This window comes from Antechinus flavipes, chromosome 1, assembly GCF_016432865.1.
Source record: "Antechinus flavipes isolate AdamAnt ecotype Samford, QLD, Australia chromosome 1, AdamAnt_v2, whole genome shotgun sequence".
Lineage (NCBI taxonomy): Eukaryota > Metazoa > Chordata > Mammalia > Dasyuromorphia > Dasyuridae > Antechinus > Antechinus flavipes.
Window position 1 is genome coordinate 519,690,416 of NC_067398.1, and position 19,285 is coordinate 519,709,700.

Consider the following 19,285-nt stretch of genomic DNA (forward strand, 5'->3'; position numbering starts at 1 on the left):
TGGACCACAACATAGCATCTGTACTCTTTCTGTTATTGTTTGCTTGCATTTTTGCTTTTTTCTCCAATTATTTTTACCTTCTTTCTAAATCCTATTTGCAACAAGATAAGTGTATAAATATGTATACATATATTGTATTTAACAGATACTTTGACATGTTTAACATGTATGGGACTACCTGCCATCTAGGGGAAAGAGTACAGGGAAAGAGGGGAAAATTTGGAACAGAAGTGTTTGTAAGGCTCAATGTTGAAAAATTACCCATGCATAAGTTTTGTCCACAAAAAGCTATTAAAAAAAGATTTAAAAAAAATCATAAAGTACCATAAAAATAAAAAAAAATAAAATAAAATGCCTAATACATAGAAAGATTCTAAATTGCATGTTGTCCATAACAGACAGGTTCTGTTCAAAAGGACAATGGTAAAAACTATTATTCTCAGAATCCCATTGAATAACAGGTACAATTTTAAGATAACTCAATGCAATCTATTAAAACTCATACAGAATATAGAATATTATGATTTCACATAAAACAACCTTGTCAAAATTAACATTAATAACGTCTTCATTCTTAAAAAAATGTTGTCAATTCCCTCCAGTTGAAGAATCCCTATAAAGCTTTTGGAAATAGCCCTTTCAACTTATCAAATCAGGTTAAAATCCTGCTCTAAATACTTCAAGAAAGCTATAGATACAGACGGACACCTTAATAGAAATAAGTTGCTTTCAGAAAACTTGTGGTTCCACAAACCTCTTAGAGCAGCTATAGACTTGAAAAATAAAAATAAAACATTCAGTTATTAACATCATTTAAATGCAGGCTGTTCCTTTAAACAATATAAGCAATTAATGTTTCAACTAGCAAGGGAGGAAAACTCCAAAGAGTTGCAATTTGTTTAAAAAAAAAAAAAAAGAAGCTGCACCTATTAGGGGAAGTGGAGTCAAATTGTCACCTGACATTCAAACCTGTCAAGGTTCTCTTACCCCTTCCTCCACTCCACATGGCAGTCCTTTCCCCACTCCATGTGACATTTATCCCAACTTCTACCATGCTTCCAGACCCTACTTCTCACAGCTAATCTTTTTAGAGAGCCAAGTCCTCCAGGTTCTAGTCTGCCAGCCAAAGACATGCCCCATCCTCATGGGGTGTCTCCTTTCCTCTGACAAATGGCAAGTTCTACTAGGAGCTTGCACCTTTCTGTCCAATCTAACTCTTCTCTTTTCCAACATGTTTTTTTCTCTCTTCTTCCCCCCTCTTTTCAACATGTCATTTCCCTCTCTTTTTCTTTCTCCTTTTTCTTTCTCATCCCATCTCTCTCTCTCTCTCTCTCTCTCTCTCTCTCTTTCTCTCTCTCTTCTCTGAATTCCAACATACTCTTTCCTTCTCCAACATGCTCTCTCCCTTTCTCTAACATGCTCCCAAATCAATAACCCTTCTAACTAAATGTTCCATTCTAACTATTCATTGCTTTTGCAAATCAATCTTTTTTGTTCCTTGTCATTAAATCAACGTTTTAAAAAAAATTCACAATTAGATAACTTTGGACCAAATTTCATAAAATATATACATATATCCAGCAAAGCCAACAAAATTTTTAAGGCACAACTCATAATTTTACCAATTACTCAATATACACTTTAGAAAACAACATACCATCTAATTAGGGGGATACAAACATGACCTTCCCTAAGGTAAGCTACTGGAACTTTGTTTTAATAACCTATATTTTAACTTAAATCAAATCAAATACAGCTTTAATTTTCCAATAATCTAAAGTTGCTTTTACTCTCATAACTCAAATAACAAATTTTCTTAAACTGATAGAACATAGTTTCTTTCTCTCCTTCTGTCCCCAAGTGTCCCTGCTGCAGCCAGGGAACAGGGTAAGGAGAAGAGAGAGACTCTTTACTCTATATGCACTATCCTCTTTCAGGAGTCTCCAATCCTCTTTCAGAAGGCTCCAATTAAATTGAATTGCTTCCAAACTATTTTACACACATACATAAAATTCATTTATCTTCTTGAAATGATCAATTACCAAATTCCCCAATCATTATTCTCAACGGACTTACCTGCGGTTCCAACTTTGAGTTGGATTCTACAGGAAAGTCAGGCCTTTCTCTTTTTAGCAAACTCTAGCTCACAGAAGAGACATGTCAAAGACATTCTGCACAGAGAAACACAGACAAAAATTACATGAAAAAGAACCATCCCTTCCTCGCACACAACAGAAATACCCCCATCAAGTGCACTTTTTTTCTTGTTTGCTCCCAAGATTTGAATTGGATTGCTCCCTCATTCCAGAGCATCCAATCTCACAGCCTGACATCCTGTAATACACAGAGTAGTGACTTTGCAGATCAAATTTGGAAGTAGTTACCTAGCTTCCAAAGCCAACTGCAGAGTTAATAGGGCTTCCTTCCTGGCTCACCCCTTCCCAAGATTCACATCGCCGAAGGACAGTCCAAGGACATTCTCACAGACAATGCCCCTGTGGATTATGCATGCATAAGTTACCTGGCTCACTCTTTTTTTTTTTTTTTTTTCAATAACTTTTTATTGACAGAACCCATGCTAGGGTAAGTTTTTACAACATGATCCCTTGCACTCACTTCTGTTCCGATTTTTCCCCTCCCTCCTTTCACCCCCTCCCTCCCTTCACCCCCTCCCCAAGATGGCAAGCAGTCCTATACATGTTGAATAGGTTACAGTATATCCTAGATACAATATATGTGTGCAGAACCAAACAGTTCTCTTGTTGCACAGGGAGAATTGGATTCAGGAGGTATAAATAAACCTGGAAGAAAAACAAAAATGCAAGCAGTTTACATTCATTTCCCAGTGTTCTTTCTTTGGGAGTAGCTGCTTCTGTCCATCCTTGATCAATTGAAACTGAGTTAGATCCCTTTGTCAAAGAAATCCACTTCCATCAGAATATATCCTTGTACAGTATTGTTGTTGAGGTATATAATGATCTCCTGGTTCTGCTCATTTCACTTAGCATCAGTTCATGTAAGTCTCTCCAAGCCTCTCTGTATTCATCCTGCTGGTCATTCCTTACAGAACAATAATATTCCATAACGTTCATATACCACAATTTACTCAACCATTCTCCAATTGATGGGCATCCATTCATTTTCTAGCTTCTATACCTGGTTCACTCTTAACTAGGCTTCCTCATCTTTGGAGGCTTGTGATTCTGTTTGTATCTGAGTGTCTCTTCTAGGCCCATTCTTCACAGAGAAGGAGCCTGAGAGTCTGAGGTCAAGGAAGTTCAAGGCACTAACCTGGTGCCTGCCTTGAATCAGGATCCCAGGCATCTCTCTGGGAAGCCACAGATCTCGGGCTGAGCCCCCATAAACTGTGTGGGACTTCATCCAATCAGTCCCATTTAGTAACAATAAAGAATAAATACATACTTACAATTTTACACTGTTAGGGTAGGTAACATATCTTTCTTCCTTTATTTGCTCTGGTTATAAGATCTTAAAAATGTCAGACCCACTGTCATGGTTCATAAATCAATAACAAAATTCATATCAAGTGTGTGTTTGTATCACCAATATATGACCCAGAATATGTGATTAATACTTTTAGGATTCTCAAATTCTGACAACTCTGCACAAGAATCTAGTTCTAATTATATATATATTTTTTTATTTCCCCAAATTTGAACTAAATTTTTCATTGTTAAATTGGAAGGATTCCAACAAGTGTTTTTTAAAGCAATATGCACTTATAACTAATCACATATACACATATTCATCTCTCTATGTGAATGTGTGTATGTGTGTGTGTGTATATACACGCACACTTACATATATGTAGATACATGTGCCTATCCATATAGCAAAATGATGAACAATGTATATGTTGCATATTCCTTTGCTGCAGATTCTGATATCCTAATTTACTAAGGAGTATTAATTAATGTGGTTGTGTGGGACAATATTGTCCACAAAAACAATCAGAGACACTCAGAGTTAGAAAAAGCAAAAAGAAGTTTATTAAGATCTCCCAAAAAAGGGAGAAAGGGCATTTTTCATCTGACAAGGTGTTTGTCAGCAAATAAGTGCCAAGAATAAACTGCAAAACACCACATTAAATAGCCTGAATGCAGAAGCTTCCACTTCCTCAGGCTGGCCTTTTTTTGGAGGAGTCCAGGTTTACATGTTAATAGAGGAAATCTTACCCAGAAACAAAATAATACAAGTCAATAACAATAAATTCTTTATCTGTTTCCCTATAGAACAGATATACAAAAAGGTATAGAATTTAAAGTGATCATCACTTTTAAAAGAAGTATTTAAATGTTAATTAAGAGGTAATGGGAAATAGGAGGGAACAATCAATTACAACTTTTTGCTATAGCTCCCTTTGCTATTATAAAGTCTCAAGTCACAATTAAAGTATATTTTAAGGCTCTCTTCCCATGAGAGTATCTTCACTCAGTTAATTCCACACATAGTTAATGAGTGTTTGGATTAAAACTCCAAGATGCAGGAAATTATTTAAGCAAAAGACTCACTGATGAAAGCAAAGTTAGAGATACATAAGAATGATATAATTGTCGTTAAGGGTGCCCAAATCTGCACCTTTAAAAGCATGAAGATTTCTTCAGACCTTAAACTATTCATATAGCTCACATCTAGTCTCAGTTTCCCACTTACTGAGCTACACAATAGATTTAGTAAATCAACTGCAAATCTCTCAAATTCCTACCATCTCATATCTTACTAACCCCAGAGTTTTCTGGGTCAGATGAATTTTCTTGGGGCTAACTGGGAAAGTCCTGAATAGCTTTCCTCCCATCTCTAACCACTGCATCCCCACATTTTCTCCAGGTCAAAGGAGTGATTCCAGCTAAAGGCTCTATTACTTCAAGATAAAATTCTTACTAACTGACAGAAAGAACTAAATTCAACTTATTTCTTGCAAACAAATCAGTAGAGAAGCAAAAATTTATATGTCACACAATCATGGGTCTAGAACACCTGAAAGGAGTACAGGATCTTAGTATGAATTATAGCTGACAGTCACAAAACAATCAGCTATTAGTCAACATACATTTGTTATGTGATTACACATGACAGGTATTATGTTAAGCACTAAGAATACAATTGGAGCAGAAATAAAAATAGTTCCTGCCTTCAAGGAGTTTACATCCTAATGGGGCAAGAAAATAAAAAAAAAGAGAACTGGAGGTAGGGGTGGAGATGGGCTATTACTCATTAGTAGAGTCCATCAGAGAGAAAGAAATGGAAATGAAAATGACAACAATTCATCCTCGAAAATAATGAAAACATCTTTCTTTTGTACTTTTTCCTTAAATTAGAAAGTCTGAGAAGAACCAACCAATCAGAAATGATCAATGTAAAAAGTCCTTAAGGGATGGGTGAAGAATTTACCATGACTGTTGTGTTGAACCCTGAATAATAACTCACAGGGAATATGTTTGAACCCTGAATAGAAAAAAATCATAGCACACTCCCTCCTTCTTTGCAATTAGGACTGGGTGAATTGAATCAGGAAAAAACCTTGAGGCTCCAACTCCTCTTCATATACCATTGTGACACAATGAAGGATAGAAAAGAAAAATAATATCCAGGTGTCCTCCACTCTTGACTCCATCCTTGTCCAAACTACCCTAGTGTAGAATTATGTTACCTCTCATCTTGCCTCTGCCCTTGTTAAAAGTCCCCATCTATTCAAGAATGGTCTTCCTCCCTAGTCTGACAGGGCCTGAGCCACAATCAAAATAAAAAGCTGTAAATACCAACTCCTCTCTCTTCCCGTTCTCTCTCTCTGAAGAAGGGTAAGCAGTTGCAAAATGTTAGACTAAATGGATTCTCAGGTTCTGAATCCTGCTCACAAACCCTAACTAGCTAAAACTCTATATAAGTTCTCTGCCTCAGTTCCTCAGGACCAAATGCTTTTGGGCAAGAGTCCACTTTCAGTTGGCTAGCCTAAATTCTCCACATTAAAAGATTAAAAACGAATCTCTGTCTTGCCTCAGTTTCTCTAATATTACATGACATGGAATATAAGGTCCTGTGCAGATGTCAGTAGTTAGTGGTAGCTCATGAAGTTAGTATAAGACATAGTTATTTGAAGATTATTCATAAACTGATAGTTTAACTGTTATTTTCTACTCTCTATTACTTTCCACTTTTAAGTCTGTCGTCCTATTACACTTTATTTCTGAAGCATTCTGGAGAAAAAGTGAGCTTTACTATATTATAAATAAGGATAATATTTTTCCTCATTTCCATTTTCACTAAGAATTCTTTATGCTAACTTTTCATATATACACTTTATAAATAAGGTTTTTAAAGATATATTTTAAGCCAGTTTGTATCATGATAGTCTTTTGTTTGTTTGTTTGTTTGTTTTGTTTTTTTCATGATAGTCTTTATCTGTCCTGTACTTTTGTAGGAGTTTGTGCTTTAGGGAAATGATTATTGGTTTCATGGACTTGAAAGATAAATTTAAAGGCCTCCACCATCCTGATTATCTTCTGGACACTCTCTACAATGTCCCTCCTAAATTCTTCCTAAAATGTAGAACCTTCCTAAAATGTACTACTTTGAATTGCAGGCAATATTATAAATAAAATATCTGAACAGATATTATTTGCAGAGTGTAGAGAGATTATTCTTCCATATCTTAGGATGCTATCTATACCTCTCTTAACACTTGCTTTCTTAGTTGGCCTGTCATAGAGATGAATCATATTTATCTTTCAATTCCACTTGAAACTCTCATATCTACTTGTTTAAAAACTATTATTTAGATTTTTCAATCAATAAAAATCTTTTTTTTCTTTTCATATTCTTCCATGAGATGGAAAGGGATGGAGAGGAAGAACAAAACAAAATACTTGTAACAAATATTCATGGCCAAGCAAAACTAATTTCTTTATTGTTCATGAAAAAATAAAAGTCTCAATCTGGAGTTTGAGTTATAACGTCAAAGAAACTAAAACAAGATAGAGATTAGAGAGTTTTTAATAATTTATTTGAAAGGGAGAGATTTACTGGGACCAAATGGATCCATGGTTTGGTCCCAGGGCTGAATGAAATTATCATCTCCAAGAATTCAGCAGTGAATGTCAGCTACAAAGATTATTTTACAGGGTAACAAGAGCAATGACATAATGGGGGATGTACCTGGGATGAGAATGACATAATGGAGGAAGGTACCAGAGATGGGGAGAAGCCCTTGATAGTTTAATGATGTCTAAGATATAAGACCTTTATCCTATCAAACATTGTAATGATTAAGCGGGAATGGTTATAGCCTGAGGCAGAATAACTGAGGTAGGACAATTAGGGAAACTGCCTAAAGACATTAAAAGGAAACTGTGGCAGAACATTTCACACTCTCTCTCTCTTCTGAATTTTCAAATTATTCAATTACCTTCATCTAGATGGCTGGAAGATCTGAGCACCATAATTTTGACCAACTCTATGTGAAGTAAATAAATATCAAAATAAATGCAAAATAAAGCTAGAAAAATTCAAGAACTTATGGCAAGTCCAAGTCTCTCCCTGATAACCCCAGAATTAATCAGCAATATAAAGGCTCCCTGTTGTAGCATGTCAGGTCCTCTGAAGTTCTGGAGCATTTCAGTCAGAGAATCCAATTTGAGATGGACAGTTCACTGTGAGTTAGGTGATCTGCAGTCATTTGTGCATTTAACTCAGCCTCTGCTTATAGAGCAGCAGGGTTCAAGGGCTCAAGGCTCATTCAGAGGGGTAACCGTCTCCATGGGAGAAAGATGAGGCTTGGAGTAGCCCCACTTGTCCCCGCCCAGAGGAACAGAGAGGGCTGCAGAAAGGATCCAGATTTCTGAGCAGGATGTCAGAGTATGCAAAGTTATATCAAGGCAGGCAAATCCCAAACTTTTAGAGGCTTGATACCAAACTTCAAGGTCCTTTGAGAATGATGAAATACTAATTAAGGAACTAGGGTTACAGGAGTAGAGAAACAGATGGGAGAGACAGCCAGTCCCAAGACAAGTGTCTGATTTTTGGTTATTTCTAAAAAATAAACCCCAAAACTGAGTCTGCCAGGGCAATTCGAACAGAATAAGGGATTTCAAAGTTAAAGCATAACCAGCAAATCATAGTCCAGTAAATTTAAGGACTTCCAATTCAATCTGAACTAGTGAGATAGAGGATGGGGCAGAAATGCCTAAGGCAAAGTGAATAGGAAGTAGGAGTTTCTATTCTTTCAGGTATTTTGAGAAAAATACATCAGGGTAGAACAAAGTCTATCACCTCTGTGTTAGTAGGGCAGCATGTTTCATCATGGATTCTTTGTAATCATGGTTGGTTATTGTGTTAATCAAAAAATTTAAGTCTTTCAAATGTGTTTTTCTTTAAAATGGTATGATCACTGTATATATTTTTTTCCTAACTGTACACACCTTAATTCAAAAAAGTCTTTTCAGTTTTCTCTGAATCTTTAAGCTTTATTAGTGTTTACAGACTAATATTTCTTAATATTCATATACCATAATTTGTTCATCCATTCCCCAGTAAAATATTTAATTTATAGTTCTTAATCCTCACATACAAAATAAAAACAACCTACAAAAAGTATCTTTATGCTTTAAGGGCTTCAAGAGTCTGCAACATAACCTATTTGTTTAAATCATAACTAGGTATTTAGCTACTGAAAAAAATTATGAATTCAGTGACATGACATGCTATATATTTTCTGTTACTATGAATTATTAATAACTAGAAAATAATATATTTATTTATATGAATTCAAAATGCAATTGGAAAAACTTTATTGGAAAGAAAACACATTTTAAAATTATAATCAGCATACCTTTATCAAATACCCATGTGAAATGATAAAGAAGCATAAGTACCCTAATTCTCTTCTAGTTGCATGTTTCCAATTCTATTAGCCTCAAAGAGAAATATTACATATTGATTGCATTTTTCCCACTTGTGAAAGGGAAAAAGGCCCTCAATATTTTATTAAAATATTTGTACCCCTTTCTTCTCATTTTTGAAATCAGTTTGAATACCAAAAATAAACAAATAAAAAATTGCTGTCTATACAACTTTTGTTATGACTTCTTTGTTCTTTTTTATTTAATCCTGCAGATGTAAAAATTCATTCTACTTAATTATTTTAGTTAATTACTTAACTTTTATGTCTTGCATAGTCACAATAAATTCAAAGATTGTGTTTTTAATCTTTTTTCTAGGAGAAGATAATTACTCCTTTTTATAGACTAAAATGGATCTAAAATTAGAGATGATTATTTTATTGATGACATACATACAAACAAAAATGAAAACTTGAAAAAAAATTTAGTTGAGTTTATTAAACACTGCATGAAATAAAATCAGGCCTGGTGAGTTTGACTTGCAAATTTATACTTCAAAAAAATCCTGTCAGTGCTTCATTTCTGTTTGACCTTTGATGTATTCTTATTGGTGACTACAAATGGAGACAAAGCAAAGAAAGTCTACTCACTGGTGCTAATTTAACAGTCATTTACTTAAACACTATCAAAAACTTTTGTGACTGAGAACATAGGCAGTCTAGACTTGAAGGAAGAGATAAATGATGGCCACTCTGTGGGTAGGATCTTGAAGAAATGTTAAAATAAGCCAAGAAAAGATCTATCTTTGTACATTGGTTGGAGATTTATTGACAGATTTCTGGAAAGACAGAGATAAGAGTAAGGATAGGAAGAATAAGGAAGGAGGGAGAATTGACTTAATGTCATATTTCTAGAATGCCATATTTTCTTTACGATTTACCTCAAATACTACTTTTTTTAAGTGCAGGCTTTCCTGATTCCTTTTTCTCCACCACACCGGTGTTTTTTTTTTTTTTCTCTCTAAACTTCCAGATATTATTATTTGAATACATTTATATTGTCTCTCCCAATTAAAGGATAAGCTGCAGGACAGAAGGTCTTGTTTCACTATCTTTATTTAATTATTAATAAACATTTATTAAATGTCTACTATGTTCTCCACACTGTTCTAAGAGATCTGCTATAAACAAACAAACAAGCAAATAAATAAAAGAGCATTCTTTGTCCTCAAGGAACTTAAAGTCTAATGAACAAAGACATTACACAAAAAGGAACTGAAAAGTGGGAGGGAAAAGGAAAGTGGAGGGGCCATTAGGAGAATTTGACATAGGGGGTTTATGTTTATAAAGTTGAAAGTAGAGCAGCTTCCCTTAGATTAATTAAGCTGATGGAAAATGAAAAATTACCTGGAAAGTTCTGAGCCCTCTATAAAGGAACACATTGGGAAGAGTGTATCACTTTCCTTATAGATCTCTAATCAGAAAGGATAAATAACTGAGGGAACCAAGAAAGTTCCAAGTTAACTATGCAAGTTAAGCCAATCTTTATACCTTCACTTAGCTCAAGATCTAAAATATAATGCACACACATATACCTGTTCATGGATTGGTTGATTTCTACTTAAGATTTCCAAGACAAAATTAGAAAAGGTCTGTTTTCACTATGGTTTAGGTAGCAATCTGCCAATAATAAAGAAGAAGCATGCATACAGTTCCATCTTATCTTGAGAAATAGGAAGTACTCACCCACCAACTGAATCTCCAGTGCAGGATTAGGAATAGTAAACATCTACTTGGGGCAGTCTATCATATAAGTTGACCATAAGATACAGTTCTAGTTCTCTGTTTTACAGCAAGTATGGAAAAGAATTTAGAATTAAAATCTACTAAATTTATTTATCTACTAGTGATAGACAATACTTTGTATAAACAAAGTGCAAGGCTATTGTTTGTTGTTGTTTGTTTTTGTTTTTGTTTTTTCTGATGCTACAATAAGAAATAAGAGTTGGGTATTTCATTTCTACTTTTTATATAATTTAGTAGCATGTTTATTGAAAGAATGTTTTTGAAGATAAAAACAAAAAAGAAAGAGAATATGAAGAGACAGAGGAAAAAGTTCATGTAAATCAGAGGATAATAAGTAAAGGTTAGGATAAGAAAAAATGACTAGTGGTAGTTTGTGGATTACTTGTGATGGATACAAATCAAGGATGTTAACCTTATATGAACCATAGATAGAAGTATATGTTATCTGTAACATGATGAAGATCCTCTTGAACCATTTCAACTGATGAACATTCACATTATAGAAAATGTACCATCCAAAAGATATTATAAAGCACAGAAATAGCAGAGGTACTGGTGGTGCTTAATTAACACTGTCAAATGAAGGTAGAACCCGTTTAAAAGAAAGGTGTTTATGGAAATCAAGTGGTTTAAAAAGAAGATGCTGTGGAGAAAAAAAGGAGTTGGATTTCTTAATTACAATATGAGACTGAGAAACCACAGACCTTTTTGTCAGGGAAAAATGTACCAAAAGGGGCAAATAAAATTTATATTTTCCCTACAAATTATGGTTGTGGAAATGAGATATTTAAATTGAAAATAGAAAAGAAGTAAAAATCTGCCCACATAAATGTCATAAGATATCACAGAAAAGGGAGGTATGAAAGACAACAAGCAAATCAGAAAGCTTTTAGACTTAGAAACATTAACCAGAAGATAAGCAAGCATGTGTAATAGTCTTCTCTAAAATATAATCTTCTCTGGGAGCAGGTTTCTTGGGGGAGCTTCTGGGGGTAGCCTTCCTTTCAGGGATGTAGCCAGGAGTTAAAGTGCAAATCCTTTAATGTCTCCTTCAAAGTCTTGTCTCTTTTCCTGGGGCCGGCTTAGTTTTCTTAGAGGCCTAGCTCTCTCCTTGGTTCTGAGAGCTCCTGCCATTAGTCCTTTGTCTTTGTCAGCTTCTGACTCTAGCTCTCTCCGCATGTCTCCGAATCCAAAGGTTTGTGCTTCACCTTCCAACTAGCACAAAGATGGAAAATGGAACGAATCTTCTCAGCCTCAGAAAGCTTCTAGTGCAATTGTCCTTTCTGGCCCTGAGAGCTCCTCCTTATATGACCCACACTGAATATACACCAATCATTACATCATTAGGAAACCATTATTTGTTGTAGAATTAAATCCAGATTTAATCATAGTCTCCTCAATTCCATTTAGTACCTTGTTTCAAGTTCTGGCCCATAATAAGCATGAAAGAAGGTGAGGAATTGCACATAATTTTAGAAAAAAATAGATATGACATATGTATGTAAAAATTATTGAATTGGGGATAGAAAGAATTTATATGTTTCTCATTTGTACAGAGTATCTTTATAAACCTTGCACAGATGTCACCCAAAATGTAGAAATACTAAATAGTAAAGCAGAAATATTATAATACTGTGACATTTTTATTCAATTAAAGGCCTATGAAAGAAGAATTTTAAAAGCAATAAGAGAGTAAATAACCTAATTTTAAAGAACTGGTTAATCAAAAAACAAATTAACAGTAACAAAAGAAAGTTTAACCAAAGAAAACCAAAATGATGACCAAAAAAAAACCCCAAAACAAATAACACCAATTTATATGGTGTAGTTAAAGCAGTCCTGGGGGGGTGGAGAGTGGAGAGGGGAGATTATATCTCTAAAAACTTTCATCAAAGAGAAAAAGAACAAATCAATATTTTGGTTATTATAACAAATAATATGACCAAAAAACCCTGAAAAAATAAAACTTTTTTAAAATACTAATAAAACTTAGAAATGTTGAAAATTAATAAAATTGAAGTTAAATGTCATTGGGATGAAAAATAAATAAAACTGTGAACTTAAAAAACTAAAAAGAAAATCGAGATTTTACAAAAATTTTAAAGAAAACAGGAAATTTCAGAAACTGCTTTGGTTAAATTATTTGCTAATAAAATTAATGACTTAGAGGAATGAATGATTACTTACAAAAATACAAAATATCTAGAGTAAGGAGTGGGGGGAGAAATATACCACTGGTTTTCAAAGTGTGCTCCAGAGAGAATTAGAGTTTATAATACCATTTCAAGGGGTAGGTGAAGTAAAAACTATTTTTATAATAGAATTCAAATTACCTTTATCACTCTCATTCTTTCTTGAAATTAGAAGGATATTTTCCAGAGACTATATGATTATTGAACTAAATTTTAGATATAGACACAAAGAACGAATTAATGTCTTATCTGTGGAATTGTACTTTTGTCTTTTGAATATATGAATCTAAAAATTTTTGTTTGTATTCATCCAATATCGGCACCATTAATGATCAAGATACTTTATATTAATACTTGCCAAAAAATACAAATGTTGCTATAATACTCAAAATGCAGATACTTTAAAAAAAAATCTCATTATTAGTCCTAGAATTGATGGTATAAAAGCAAATTGCAATTTATATGTGCAAGAATGTAAAACATAAAACAAAACACAACTCTTCTCACTAATAATTTATTTTTGTTGAGAAAAAATGAGTTATTTCCCAGAAAATACAATTTTAAGATCAACATATAATGTAACTGTTAGTAATTTTAAAGTGAATTGATACATACTTTAAATTATCATTTAAAAACTTTGGTATAGTAAATATCAATAGATAAAACCAAAATGTCTCATAGAGTCATCAATTTTTTTTTTTTTAGTATAAAGACTAAAATGTTTGAAAACTAATGCAATAGAATATTTCACCTAGTATCAGGAAAAAAATAAATAAAAACAAATGAATTTATTACTACAGAAAATAAAGCTGCATTTATAAATGGATTTAAAAGAAAATTCTAAAACAAATTCAAAAAACAATTTTAATACTTCACAAGCTATTTCCAATATTATGAAAATAATGTACCTTTACAAAAATTTTTATGATACAATTTTGATCTTGTTACCTAAACTAGGGAGAAATAAAGCAGAGAAAGCTGTATTCCTAATAAACGCTATATAAACATTTAACGTAAAACATTAATTAATATGTTAAAAACAACATATATTAAATGTAGTATATTAGTTGTGCACTAATACTAGTTTGCTTTATATCAAAAGTACATTGTTCCAACATAAGTAACATATATATACATCATGTTAATAATACTGATTATAAAATATAGCATTTATGATTGTATAATTAGATGCTAATTTTTTTTTGAGAAAATCTAACCACAAAACACCATAAAATATAAGGAAAATGGATCTTTCTTTAGAGTAGTTTATATCAAAATTATCCATAATACTTAACTTGAAATATCCAAACTGCTATTTAGAAAAGGGGTAAGTTGTCTTCTGTTTGGCCTGATAGGACAGTTAGGAGTAACAGATGGAAATTACAGACAGAGAAATATAGGTTTTGAAGATAGCAAATGGATAGAGATTAGAGATATAATTTCATTTGTGTATGGTATTCCTAGAAAAGAAAATCCCCACTCTGGGATATATTAACATTTTTGATAAGAAACCTTTCCTAATCTCTTATTCTTATGCCTTCCCTCCAGTGATATCTCTAATGTATCTTATACATAACTCATCCATAAAATAGTTATTTGAATATTTTCTCTCCCATTAAACTGTGAACTCCTGGAGAACAGCCAGTATTTTTTGCCTTTCTTTTTTATACCCAGTGCTTAGGACTCAGTCTGACACTTAGTACCACCTCAGAAATGTTTACTGACTGACTGAGCCTTTATCACTCAGATGTTAAAGTGATTTTTTTTTTTTAAGGTTCCATGGTCAAGTGTCAGAGACAGAATTTGAAAGTAAGTCTTCCTGGCTTTGAAGCCAATTCTCTCTACTATAGCAAATGATCTCTCCCTAAGACTATACCTATCTAAACATAGAATTGACTTCCTTGAAGTGAAGAGTCAGAAAATGGGGCTTTTAGTGACTTTGCCCTCACTGAGGGTTTTCAAGAAAGACAGATTGACCAATTACTAGGTATGCCTCTTAGAGGAGATTAGTTCTTATATATTCATGGATTGGATTATATGGAATCTCAAGAAGTTCCAGCTCCGAGATTCTAGGAAGGACACTTGTGAACCTGATTCTAACTAAAAAGGGGGAGGCTAGATATTAAGGTAGATATGATAGGACTTTAAAGGGTCAGTAATCATTCTATCCTAGAGGAGAAAAGTTCTGTATAATCTGACAAGTACTATATATAAAAGAAGGTCAGATTTTTAAATACTAAAATAAAACATGAGCATTATCATATTAATTAGAACCTCATAGTTTGCTTAAGAAGAATGACCTCTCATTGATATTTTGATCATTTGAAAACCAACAATGCAATTATAAAAAGAGATGGGGAGGAAAGTTGAATAGACAGATTGATATGGATACACATGGAACTCATCAACCAATTAGAATTTTTAAAAATGCACACATACACATATACATATATATGTGTAATGTATGTCATGTATATATATATATATATATCTCCCTTTTATGAATAAATAGGTTCATATATGCAAATACAAATTTGCATATATATGAGTATATATATATATATATACACACACACATGCATTCATATACACATAAAATATACAAAATCAAAGAAAGATAATGGAGAACAATTGCAAAAAAGGAATTTATTTTGCTCTCAGTTTTTCCATCTGTAAAATGAGGACAACAATATCTATAGTGCTTACATTAGTCAGCCTAAACCAGATTGAGTGTAACTCATATGTCTCAGACCCAGGAGGAGGTTGGGAATATGTGAAGAGTTCCTTCAGCAGAATGGGCAGATGAGAATTTTTTTTCCTTGACCATGACAGCAGTTGAAGTATGCATTGTGTAGCACTTAGACTTTAAGATCATCCACTGTATATTGGATCAACACCAGTTATCTTGACTTTTGTTCTGTCACTGGATTTTGAAGACTCTGGAAGGCAGAATGAGACTGGTGACTTTGTGTCATTCTGCCTTTTTAAAATTCAATTTACATTTTCAGGATATCACCTTGTATTATCATTGGTTTTTGAAAATTAAGGATGAACAACAATGATAGATAGATAGATGGGTACAAATATACAAATGTGTATATATGTAATTATTGTATCTATATATACACATCTATATATATTATGTGTATATATGTGAGATATATGTGGTATAGGTCTCTATATACATATATGTGTATTTATATATACATATATATGCCACTTAGGTCCTTTAGTCTTAGTTTCCTCTTCTGGGGTCAATGGACTATAATTCCTTTTCTACAAAATAGATTTACAGTGAATAATTTAAGTTAAAAATACAATGTGAAACATGTTCATTGATTTGTAGATGATACCAAAATGAAGGTGAGACAAAAAACAGTATATTTTAGGACAAGATCAAAAACAAAATGGCCCCCTATCATGTTAACATCATCATAAAGATAAGAATCTCTTTTGGTATGTTTATGATATTTCCCTGATGATCTGTTCATATGCTTTGTGTATTTTTAACTTTTTATTATCTGTCTTAATATGTATATCTAGAAAAAATAACCATCCTCTAGACATAGTCTGACCAGTCCAAAGGAGATTGATATAATCACCTAGGTCTGGTAAATATGCTTAATTGATATAGCCTAAGTTTGCAATAGCTTTTTTGGCTTCTGTATAACCAATTCCCAGTGAGATTATCACCTTTTACAAAATTATTCAGTTGTCCTAGTTAAAGATCTATTTCCCTTTCTGTCATTGAAATAGGTCCTTCTTCTGGCAAAGGGGAGATAAAAAACTCAAAAACATTATTATTTGGTATAGTCTCAAGCAACAAGGGGATATAATAGCAACCTTGGGCTCTCCTTGTCTGGCAGGAGATATACCACTAATTTGGTGTACCATAGTTCTAAGAATACTGTGTCAGGGATTGTTTCATTCCATTACATAAACTATTCTCTTTACCCTGGCTCTATCAACTTCTGATCATCAGATTAATCTATATCAAGATCTCCAGTTTTATGAAATTCACTTATTCAAATTTAATATTCACATATTCAAGGTTCCATCTACTGATGTTCTTTTCTCCTCTGACGTTTAGGAGTATCTATTACCAAAGAAAATGCTGTACAATATGTTTAGAAATCAAAAGAATATGTTTTACTGTCTATTTCCTTTTTACCTAGTTAAGATTACTTAATTTAGTGACAACTTTCAGCAGTCTCTGACAAAAATTTGCCCCTGGAAGGCAGATTTTAAAAGTCCTAAGAAATACAGTACCTAACTAGGAGGAAGAAGGAAATAAGCATCCCAACTTAAACAATATATAAACAACCACAAGGCAACTAAATGGCATAGTGGATAGACTGCCATGATTCAAGTCAGAAAGATTAATTTTCCTAAGTTCCAATCTGACCTCATATACTTATTAATTTTGTGATCCTGAATAACTCACTTAATCTTGCTTGCTTCAGTTTCCTCATCTGTAAAATTAGCTGGAGAAGGAAATGGCAAACCTCTGTAGTATCATTACCAAATGGAGTGAAAAGAATCAGACATGACTCAACTCCATCACCACACACAAATATACCTAATTAAAAAAAAATAGAATAATAATTGTGATGACCGCATATTTAAAATCAGCTGGAGTCAGGAATTCAGCTTAAGGGAAAAATCTTCAATCTTTATTGAAGTGAAGAGGTGAAAAAGGATTGCAATAGTAATATGGGCAGCTGTGACAGGAAGCCAGCTATCAAAGAGGGATTGGAGATGAAAGGCCTCAATGGTAATGCGAGCAGCTGTGTCAAGATGCCAGCCAGCAGTCTCTCCTTCTCCTTCCTTTACCACTCCCCTGCCTCCACCCACCAAAAACGTCATTTCCTATACAACACATCAGGACTTGCACAAAGAGTGGGCGGGGACCATTCTTTCTCCAAGCATATATATTATAACATATGGTCCAATTACTATTTAGCCTCATGTGCTTGGGACCTCAGTGCATCAACTCGAGCCTCAGCCCATTACAAATAGTAATTAAAAAAAAAATAATTTACACAGATGATTTGCAGAATTGCAGAAGATTTCTTCAGTGTCTAGCACAAAATAAACACTTAAAAAATAGCTTGTTCTTTCCTTCCTTTCTCCCTCTCTCCCTCCTTTTCCTCCTCTTTTTCTGCCTCCCTCTCTTCCTCCCTCTCTTTCTTCCCTTCTTCCTTCCCTCCTTTCTTCACCCATTCATTCCTTCCTTTGTTCTTTGTTCCTTCCTTCCTTTGTATCTTCTCTCCTTCCTTCTTTCCTTTCTTCCTTTTCTTCTTCTTTCCTTTCTCCCTCCCTCCCTATCTTTTCTTCTTTTCTCCTTCCCTCTTCCTTTGTTCCTTCCTTCATTCCTTTGTTTCTTCCTTCCTTGCTTATTTCCTATCTTTTTTCCTTCCTTCCTCACTTTCTACCTTCTCTCTTTCCTTTCTTTCTTTCCCCCTTCCTATCTTTCTCTTTCCTTTTCCCCTTCTTTCCTTTCTTCCTTCCTTTTCTCTTTCCTTTCTTCCTTTCTATCTTTTTTCTTTTCCTTTTACTCCTTCTTTTCTTCCTTCTTATCTTCCTTCTTTTCTCCTTTTCCATTGGCTTATGTATAGAATAAAAACTAATCTCTCATTGCAGTATATATTAATCATCAATAAACTCAGTTTATGACTTTCACTTCATTTTATAACCCTTCTTTCCTTCCCATTTCATTGATTAGAAGAGACAAAATAACTCCAAATATCTTTAAATAAAAAGAAAGATTAAAGATATAGACTACTTAATATTTGTTTTCTTTAAAAGTCTATAAAGAATTCTGAACAATAAGCTATCTTAATGTAAATATTGATGTGTTTGCCCTTAAAATAATCTTTTTTAAAAATATGGAAATAAGTAAAAGTCTATTTTTAGTGGTCAATAAAGACTATTCTAGTAAAAGAAGCTTTATAACTTCAATAGGAGAAAAATAAATCTCAATTCTACAAATGATAGTCCTGAAATCTTATTAGGACATGTGACCAAAAGAGCCTTACTATGTCCTTTGTGCTTCAATTGTGAACTCTACTTTATATTTTGACATATGTATAAATATGATACAGCAATCATAGTAATTTCTACACAGGTTCTTTATGATTTAATCAAAACATTCCAAACAGAAGTCACTGTTCCCCTCCTAGACAATACACTTATTCAGAATGGAATAATATGCATCTGATTTAATTCTAAAAACCCAGGAATTTATTTCTTCTGATTCCTTTATTAAAATGCTCGCCTCCATAACTTTCTTATTTATGGGCCTTTTTTCCTTTCTTCCTTACTTTCTCTTCCTTCCCCTCTCCTACTGATTTTCAGAAATGGAAGCTTATATGATGGAAAGACTTAGGATGGAGGAACAATAAGATATGCCATTAATGGAAATATTTAATAT